The sequence below is a fragment of the Malus domestica genome, chromosome 08, assembly GCF_042453785.1.
Source record: "Malus domestica chromosome 08, GDT2T_hap1".
NCBI classification, from domain to species: Eukaryota; Viridiplantae; Streptophyta; class Magnoliopsida; order Rosales; family Rosaceae; genus Malus; species Malus domestica.
Window position 1 is genome coordinate 20,125,900 of NC_091668.1, and position 11,040 is coordinate 20,136,939.

Sequence of the window (11,040 nt, forward strand, 5' to 3'; positions counted from 1 at the left end):
TCAAAAAGATGGCGGACTTATTATCACAAAACACATTGACGGGCTCTTTAACACCTATGTTTAAACTGTCGATAAAGCATTTAGCCTATAATGCAGTACTTACCGTCGATATATATTCTGCTTCCATGGTAGACTTTGCAACACAACCCTGTTTCTTACTTAACCAAGAAACAACCGTTCCACCAAACAAGACAATGTTACCACTTGCTAACTTTTTGTCATCCAAGTCGCCTATGAAATCTGCATCGCAATAATTAACAAACTAAATCCAGATCATTTAATTCGAACCAAAGTTTCATACCTTGGGTGCCTTTTAGATAAGTAATAATTCTCTTTACTACCATCCAATGTTGCTTTCCAGGGATTGGATTGATATCTTACCAATCCAATTGGTCTTGTGCTGATCATAACATACATCAAACTTCCAACTGCTTGGGCAAATGGAACATTTTGCATATCAATGATGTCTTGCTTTTGTACCGGACACATTTTTTGGAAAGCATCATTCCTTTACAAATAGGTGTACTAACTGGCTTGCAATCTTGCATATTAAATCTTTTCAATATTTTATCCAGATAATTTTGTTGAACCAAACATAGCATTTTGGCATCTCTATCCCTAGTAATTTTAATTCCTAGAACATAAGGTGCTTCTCCCATATCTTTCATCTCAAATTTGGATCCCAATTATGACTTAGTCTTTTCAACTATATCTATGGAGTTACCTGCAAGTAAGATGTCATATACATATAGTGACAACATACAGAAATTATCTAGGCACTTCCAAGAGTAAACACAATGATCTAATGGATTTATGTTATAGCTCATTTCCATAATGGCTTGGTGGAACTTTAAATATCATTGTCTTGATGATTGTTTAAGGCCATACAATGACTTTCTTAACTTATAGACTTTGTTTTCATGTCCTTTGACATGATATCCTTCAGGTTGAATCATATAGATGTCTTCCTTCAAATCTCCATTTAAGAATGTTGTTTTGACTTCTAACTGATGAAGTTCTAAATCCATTCTAGGAACAATTGTCATAAGAATCCGAATGGATGTAAATTTCGCAACTGGAGAGTAAGTGTCCACAAAATCTATACCGGATTTCTGAGTATAACCCTTAGCCACAAGTCGAGCCTTAAACTTATCCAAGGTACTATCTGATTTGTACTTCTTATGAAGTACCCACTTACAACTGATGGGCTCTCTTCCATCAGGTAGATTAACCAATTCAAAGCACAAGGTCATGGCTTGTTGCCATTGGTTAGACTCAAAATATCCATTGCTTCTTTATAATTCTTTGGGTTTGGATCTCCTACTGAATAATCTACCTCCTCAAGATTGAAAACAAACTGATTTTTCAATCTTCTAAATGGTACCCTTTTTCTTTAACTCCCACTAATTTGATCATTTTTCCCACTATTTATATATTCCATGATAATACCACGATCATCCTCTATGTGTCTGTCATGATTGACATTGTCCTGATCATCCATGTCTATGTCTCCTACTTGGTCATTGTCAATGTCATGATCATGAGACAAGTGTAAATCAAGATGGAAATCTTGATCATCCGAGGATAATTTTCTTCTTCCAAAGATTCCAATTCTTGTATGGGATGAACCAAATCAGTAGTTTCAATAAAGTAACATCTCTATTTTCGATCGATCATTTCTCAAGATGATAAAACTTATGTCTAACACTATTATCAAGATATCCTATGAATTTACATTTCAATATCTTTGCTTGTAATTTATCTCTTAATCGCTTTAGAATAAGGACATGCATCTTACAACCCAAAACTTTTAAGTTTGATAAATTAGGTTTTCGCGCATGCCATAATTCATATGGAGTCAATGGCTTTGACTTTGTATGAACTCTCTTCAATATATATGTTGCAGTATACAAAGTTTTACCCTAAAAATGTAAAGGTAAATCAACATAAGACATCATAGATCGCATCATATCCATAAGAGTATAATTATGCTTTACAGCATTCTCTTTGCAAAAATCAACAAGGGCTTCAAATTCACCACCTTTATCACTATTAAGGGTCTTTTTGGATCTTCCCAATTGAATCTCTAGTTCTACCTTGAACTCTTTAAATTTTTCTAATGCATGATTTTATGCTTCAAGAAGTAGACATGTCCATAACGGGAATAGTCATCGATGAAAGTCACAAAATATTTAATTCCTCTTTATGTTTTAGTCTGCATAGGTCCACATAAATCTCTATGCACTATTTCAAGTAAATTTGTAGAAGTCCAATGCTGAGAAAATGATTTTTTAGTCATTTTTCCTTTAATACATGATTCACATGTATCAAAGTCATGTGCATTTACTTGAGGCAACATTTTATTTTTACTTATGCGTATAATTTTACTTTTATTTATGTGACTTAAACATAAATGTCATAAATATGATAAATTTTAAACAGTAGAGACAAAGGCATACCAGGAAGAAATACTTTTATTAATACAAACTGAATACATATCATCAACTCTTATTCTCCTACCGTAAATATAACATTTTTTCCCATAGTGACAGCACCATTCATGAACCTTAGCTCAAAACCTTTCTTTTCTAGGATAGAGATAGGATTTCTCCTAATATTTGGTGCAAACAAAACATTTTTAAGCACAATGGTAGATTTACTATTGTTGATCTTGCAATCTCCTTCACCCAAAACATTGACATAAGTATTATTGCCCATGTGGAGATGATGTTCTCCTAGTGTTTTGTCCTTGTAGTTGATGAAGCAACTTTTGTCCTTGCATACATGTCGAGTTGCTCCTGAGTCTATCTACCTTTGTCCTTGATCTTTAACAATGAGTGCTTCGGAGACACTCAAAATCGGTTCTTTAAGATTTTTGTTGTTCTTGCATCGTTTAGGACACAGTTGAAACATGCATTCATGTTCTGCTTGCAGTTTCCAAACTTTTTGAAGTTCCAGCGCTTGTTACTACTATGTGGCTTGTGCATGTGTTGCTTGTTTTTCTAAGAATTTTATGCTATAAAGAGGTTGGCTCTGCCTTGTCCAATTTCCTTTTTCCTATAATTTTCAAGAACTTCTTCCATTGCCAACATTGCAAGCAATGTATCCATCCTTAATTCCATTTAACCATACGTTATAGAAGTAACTACATTTTCCCAAGAATTTGGAAAGCTACCAAGAAGAACACTAACTTGCATTTATCGGAAACCGGATGGCCTACATTGGCTAAGTCTTTTTCCATTACCTCCATTTTAGTAATATGATCAACCATAGAATCAGTTTCCTCCATTTTTGTCCCATTGTATTTCTTAAACAATAACTGAATGTATGTTTGAGTTTGGGGCCATACTTCTTTTCAAGTACATCCATGATTTCTTTGGCCGAATCATATTCTTCATAGAGAGGTATTAATTATCTTCAATGTAATTAAGAATTGTGGCCTTAGCCAACTCATTACTTTCCACCCATTTATTATAAACTTGAGAGGGCCCAAGGGGTTTATCGTTCTTGATAGTGTACAAAGTTTTGTCATGGGTTAAAAGATAAGTGATACTTCTTTTCCATATTTGATAATTAACATTGTTCAACCTCTCTACGTTAAAAACTTCAGATTTGGAAGATTTAGTTGCAATAGCTCAGAAAATTACAAAACAAACACAATACTTAATACAAACTTAAGTTCAAATACAAATACAAATACTAATGTACTTTTAATTATTACAAGCCAATACTACATGTTCTTAGTAAATTAAGATTAAAAAATAAACTAAAAGATTAAAATTTATTTATTTTTAGTAGCAGATATCGCACGCACTCACATATGCTTTGTCTAATCAGTGAAAAACAAGTACTTGTTCAGGCAATCACGTCAATAAAAGGCTTGTGGAATTCTTGCTTGTCTACTTGGCCAGGCGTAATCAATTCTTCCTTTATTATCTTGCACAAAAGCAGTATTTTCTCATCTAGTGGATTCTCTTTCAATGCCATTAATGGAAATTTTTTGATGTAGTGAGTAATAGCTATGGATGTTCACTGTTCAAGAATTCTTGTTTAGGCAATTCATGCCATCCATACATAATGTTTTGATCTAAGATTTCAATTCTTCCATGTTTCAGTAGTAGTTAGTATATTGTTCCATGGAGCTAAGGTCCAAAATATGGAAGAAACAAGTGTTTCCACAACTCTACCGCCCAGTCAATTCTATTCCACTTAATCCTTGTTTCATGGCCACATATCTTTCCGGCTAAGGAATGAGAAACAATATATCGCTCCGACCTGAGTTATGCAACAATGAGATCCCCTTTGACATCTTTCTTTTTGAATGAGATCTCGATTCCAGCGACGGTTTCATTAGATATCTTATATCTAGATGCTTCTTTTTTTCAATCCAGTCCCTTTACCACTGCGAACCCCAGTTAGATATTCATGCATGATACACTTTTTAGTTATTGGGAAAACCCAAGACCTCATGATAGTCAATATGAGCCCCCACCACCCATCAATACATGGTATTCTTCGACTCATCATTACTCTAGATGGTGAAGATTTTATTGAATGTGAACCAATATAGGGTTATTTACACTAAGGAATGAAAAAAATTGTGGAAAATCAAACAATTATATAATATTTGCCTTATGTAACACGGCGATAATTGGTATCTTTATTACATTAGCTAAAACTTATTTGGTCTTGTTCATTCCTATCACAACAAGATGGACTTTACCGAGGCTAAGAATGGACCAACTATTGAATCTTGGATGGAAATTTCTTGAAGGGGCGTGGAAATGCATAAGAACTCTTGAATGGAAATGGAAAAGAGATGTAACTCCAGTTTCTTTGAAAATAATTCTTGTGGTCTAGAATAAAAATAAAAAGAGTTTGGGGCAATAAGAAGCTTGTATCCATAGAACATCTAGTGTAACATAGATAATGAATAAATAAGAGTTAATATCATTCCAATTGCCATTACAAAAGTAATTAATATTTTTGTCATTAAAAGATATTTTTGACACCCTCTGCAAAACCAAAATATCCATTGCTCTCCAGTCCTGGGATGAGGAATGGAATGTATGTTGCTACCTTTTTAGCATCCTCTCGAAAGGTAGGTTGAAAATTATCATGTCCATTTCTTTCGGGGGATGGATCTAGAATAATTCACCTATCCTAATAACAAAAAAACGTATTAAATGATCCTATGTTAAGAGCTAAATTGGTTCAGTAGTCTTGGTCCCTTTAAATTTCTTACAGTTGAAATTTATCTTTGTGCTAAATCAGGACATATAAAATCTTAACGGGTATTATATTGATCCAAATGATTGAGCACTATTACTCTCGGATTTCTAAAATTAAACCCTTGCCTCCACTTTTGATTTTTGTGACTATTTTTCAAAGTATTCCACAAATCAACCTTATGAGTGAAATTATTGGGGTAAACGTAATTAATATAACCTAAGGTTGAATTGAAGGGAGCAACCAAGGTTACATGGAAAGGTTGCAGGGTGTTTCTCGGATTGGGCCTGCTGGAGAAGAAGCCTACCTCAAAAGATTGGACTTGCTGCGCTTCTTGCAATGTAGGTCTTTTTGTCTATTCTTTGTTCACATGCACAGCTCCTTAAAAATCTTTGCTCACTGTCTCTAAAATAAAAAAACTTTTCTTCTTATTTCCTGGGAAACGATGAATGCTAGAGAACCTCACAAAACTGAGTTAGTGTATCACTTTTGTCCCTCTGAAAACAATTTGGTCCGCAACCCAGTGGACAATTACTAATGGCTGAAACAATTCTTTTTGGAGAGAATCGATGATGTCGACGTTGTGTATTTGATTTTTGCAGTGTTGGATATTTCCACAAGATCATGAGACCAAGCCTTGAGGACGAGACCACGGTGGAAGGCGAGACCACAGCAAGGTGTAGGGTGTGAATTATGGGTTCAGTCTCGAATTGGCAGCAATCAGAAAGGAACTTCGAATTAATCTCAATTGTGCAGGTAAATTTGTTAGACTTAGTGACCAAATCTCTTCAACATGGGTTAGGTTCAATAGGATGTTTTTGTGGGTTTGTATTTGCTTGTGCATAGTTGGTTTTTGCAGCCAGTAATGCCGACTACAATAGATTTTCTGAGGTTCCAATATGATGATTAAACCCTCTGGATATAATTCTTTCAAATTCTGATAATGGTAATATTTGGGTAATGAACTTAGTGAATTTGAATGATGAAATGGTTCAATGGCAGATTGAATTTTGTTCTTTGCCGAATGAAACAGTGTGGGGGATTTCAAAATTTGTTCAAATTGTTGGGTTAATACAGGCCTGGGTTCAAACGGGTTATCGGATGAGATTTCAAATAGGTTGTAGTGTTTGAATGATTCGATGCTGAATTGTTTACTTGACAAAGAGGAAATCTCAAATGCAGTTTGAGACAAAATTGGGCAAATTGTTTTTATTCATGAAAAACCTAGCACTGAGGCCAGTGATCGAATAAGGTAGTTCACAGGATTTGAAAACCGATGTCGCTTAGACTATTGATCACAATATGGTGCGAATGATATGAATTAGAGAGGGAGAATAAAATTAAATAATCTTTTTTTTTTGTCAAGAAATTAAATAATCTGACAAAAAGGGATTTGATAAATATATAGAGATGGAGGAGTTGTATTCTTCAAGGAAGTTACAACTTTACCCATTGAATACAACTATTCATATCCTTCATAATTCATTAATTAATTATATTAGTTTTTTTATTAATTAATTAACTTATTTCACTATATCATATGTATATTAGTACACCAATGTTATGGTGTACCTTTACACATGATTACACATATTGTGGAAACCATGTTATCATAATCATAATCCAACAAAACTGGTATCATGTTCTTAGCATCTAAAACCCTAGTGTTGTTGACTAAGAAATAGAAACAATACAAGAGACTGGCACTAGCCTTGCACCTCGACAAGAATGGATCAATCACTGTTGAGGGTGCTTTCAAGCATGCTAAAGAGGCCTGGGACGTTCTCTTTGATGCTGCTGAGAAAGAGGCTTACGACAAGTCTTTAAGTTGACGATTTCAAAGGGCTCATGGTTCTGATGGTGCAGAGGTAGTGGATACAAACTAGCGCAGCCGCTGAGGTCTAGTGCAAAGGTAATGGATGCAAACCAGCCCAAGGCTTCAACGAACGAGAAATACAAGAACCCCCATTAATGCAATGCAATCCCTAATTCGAAAACCCTATGACTTACCTAGCACGAGCTGCAACAATAGTATACAACTTGACAAGTCTAGCATTTTTTGAGATTACTCGATTTGAAGTAAGGGTCGCACCTAGATTCCGCCGGAGAGTTGCTCGGCAAGCATGCGTACGCTCTTGGCAAATTATCACTTCCCCTACAGTTAAAAACCTCCATCGTTGATTTTATGAAGTAGCAAAGCTAAAGAGAGGAAAGGATAGAGAGAGGACCTGGAGAGAAGTCTTTGGTGGTAAAGAGGGAACATCCTTTTTCCGGAAGGTTGCAAACCATTAAGCCACGGATTTCAAGAGCTCTATGTAGTTCTTTCATGAGTGGCCGTTCTATGTTCACTTGCTCTACACCAAATGGCAAACGTCGTCACTGGCTATGAAGTTTGATAAAGCAAATGATTATATTTTCAGGTAATTCGGATTCGCCTCTGAAACTTTTGGGGTTTTACACTTTGATGTTTGATCAACTTTTTTCCACATCAGATTTTAAGGAAAACTAATGAAAATGGCTTCAAAACTTTGAGTTTTAATAAAAAAAAACCATCATATAACTTTATTTAATGATACGGACAAGAGAAAGAAAACAAAAAACAAAAAACAAAAAAACAAAAAAACAAAAAAAAAATTAAAAAATTAAAAAAAACTAAAGGCGCATGCAAAGAGCACCCAACCAATCATTTAGTTGCATAACCCTTAAACATAATCCAAGCATATTTTATTCCTCTAAAATTAAAATTTCAAATTGAAGTGGGTTCCGTTCAATTCAGAACCACATCTAGGGTGGTATGGTTGGGAGGGAGTCGATCAGGTGTGGGTTCAAAAGGTTGGGGGTAAAGGCGGGGCAACATCATTGACAACATCGTTGGACTCATCACCCATTTTTTTAGTAATGGTATTGAGCTATTAGCCATGCATAACTTTAATGGCGTGGACGTTGATCTCTATCATATCTTTTTTTATCTTTTTATTGCATTATGGTGAAAGAACTTGAAAATCTAGGACGAGCATTTATTGTTAAGTTTCATAAACAGTGTAGTACCGTTTCATAAATAGTGTAGTAAGTTTTATAAACAGTTTGTGTGAGAGGTGAAGGAATTATTTTGAGAAACATGTTCATTTGAGCAACATCATATAGCATGCAATTAACAATTAAAGGCGGAATCATGCTTGTATGCACCCAAAAACAAAACATTACCATGAAATTCAAAGCCTAGTAGATTGGTGAACCAATAATCAACTCAAAACAAAGTGAGTTGAAATTAATACCTTTGTAGATTCCTCTTTGCATAAGCAAAGGCTAATCACCCAAAGAGATAGGGCCTTCATTCCTTGCTTCTTAGATCCATGGATTTGGATGGAAGAATAGGTTCTCCAAGTTCCCAAAATTGAGAACCTCTAAGTCTCTTCACCAAGGTTAGATTGTAGAAGAAATGAGTGACCTTGGAGTAGTAGGATTGCTAGATGTACCCTCCAAGGTGTTGGCCTCTTTAGAGAGAAAATGGAGAGACAATTCTCACCAATTTTCCCCAAAAATAAACCCTTTTAATCCTTAATTAATATTTGGCTATAAAATCATTTATATAGTCACTTCTTTAAGTGACCTAAACAACCAAAACCCTAATTCATTTCATCATGGCCGGCCATTTAGGGGATTTTGGGCTTTTGGGCTTTAATGAATCTTTATTCATTAAATTGTCATACAACTTAAGTTAATGGGCTTGACGTTCGAAGCCCATTGGGCCTTAAGGTCCAAAACTATCCCGGAGGTCTTTAACGAACTTATTCGTTTGATTAATTAACATATTAATTAATCTTTGCCATAAATAAATGATTAAACCATTTAATCATTCTTACTCATTTCCGTTTAATCTTCAATCTCTACCTTTTATGGTGTGCGATCCATTAGGTTCCTTTTAGCGAGATAGTGGGCGATTAAAACCATTTTACATCGATTGTGAATTGAAACTATTTTCAATTCTCCCTTTAGTGATTACACACGTTTAGGGCTTCCACAAACCATGGTTGATGCCTAGCAGCATGTCATGGTTACCCAAGCTAATCAGAAGAGGTTAGAGAACCTATTCAGTTCGGGATTACAAATGCAATACGGTCTTTCTCTAATCTAATACTCTTGACCACATTGTTTGGTTTGATAGTTTATTTGTTCATGTCTACTATCCAATGTGAATCTTGTGCTTATATGATTTACTTGAATGTGATTTGGAACGCATTCCCTAATCTCATTCATACTCTGACCAGAGATTCTAAATCATATCATAGAGTATTCTCCCTCAACTGTTTGAAGGTTAGAGATCCCTTGTTGCGCATTCACTTGTCTCCATAGCTAAGTCACTTGACCCCAACGATGCCGTGGACGCCCCGAGGGGGTGACTTTGACATAATCAAAGATCAAGGACTTAACCACAAGACAACTGTGATGCCTCAGGTCAAAGGACTACTTTGCATTATCCCAACCATGAGTTCTTATGTGACATGGAATATGAGAACTCTTCGTTGATCACGTTCAGTGTACTCATTCTCTATTGAGCACCTACGTACTTGTCTTGATGTCACACACACCAATGACTCGAGACTAATCACTCTCCCTAAGAGAAGACATAGTACGTACCGATCTTAACGGACTGTCAATGCCCAATTGACAATCCTATGATCAGGAACATTTAGGATGTGTCTACGAAAGAATGGTCTCATGAATCTAACTTCATTAGATTACATTCTCCCAATCACATATTCCTTGGACTTTATCGTTTAAGCATATAACATTTATATGAGACGGCTCAAACAATAATCTTTGCCCTTTATATGTAAAACTAGATTAGTTTAACATGTGAAATGTCCGTAAAGTATCATCACATGATTGGCTTTAGGGCACATTTCCAACAAGAGGCGCACAGGTTTGCGCTTCAGTTTTTTTTTAAATATTAAAATTATGTCTTTTTCATTAAAATTTAAGTTTTGTTGTTCTTTTTATTAAAATTTAAGAGTTTTTCATTAAAATTTAAGTATTTTTATTAAATAAAGTTATAACATGATTTTTTTTATTAAGATAAACTTAGTTCAAGCCCTTTTCATGAAAGCAGATTTTAGGGGTGTGATATCTACACACCCTATTTTACTTCTCACACACCCTTCTAATTTTTGGCCGTCGGATCGGATGAATTAAAGAAGATCAACGGACAGAAATTAACAAGGGGTGTGTGAGAAGTAATTTAGGGTGTGTGGATAGCACACCCCAGATTTTAAACCCAAAAGTGACTTCACGGATTGTCACGCTGCTTTAGACCTTCTGTTTCCCTTCATGCTGTGTATATTTTTACAACTTAATACAACCATGTATGTGTGTGTGTGTGTGTGTGTGTGTGATGGGCACTTCACTCTGTATATTATGATACAAAGACTCCTCAAGTTATCTTTCACTTTTTGTTAAATGAGGACAATTGTTTTTAATATAGGAGGTGTCACATCCTGGCCCGGATCCACCACATCCTGGGACTGTTCCACCACCGTAGCACGATATTGTTCGCTTTGGGCTTACCATTCCCTCACGGTTTTGTTTTGGGGAATTCACGAGCAACTTCCCAGTGGATCACCCATCATGGGAGTGCTCTGGCCTCCTTCTCGCTTAACTTCGGAGTTCCTACAAAACCCAAAACCAGTAAGCTCCCAAAAGGCCTTGTGCTAGGTAGAGATGAGAATATATATTTAAGGATCACTCCCTTGTACGATGTGAGATGTTACATGAGGGGTATCATTATACCACACTTAAGTGACAAATTAATTT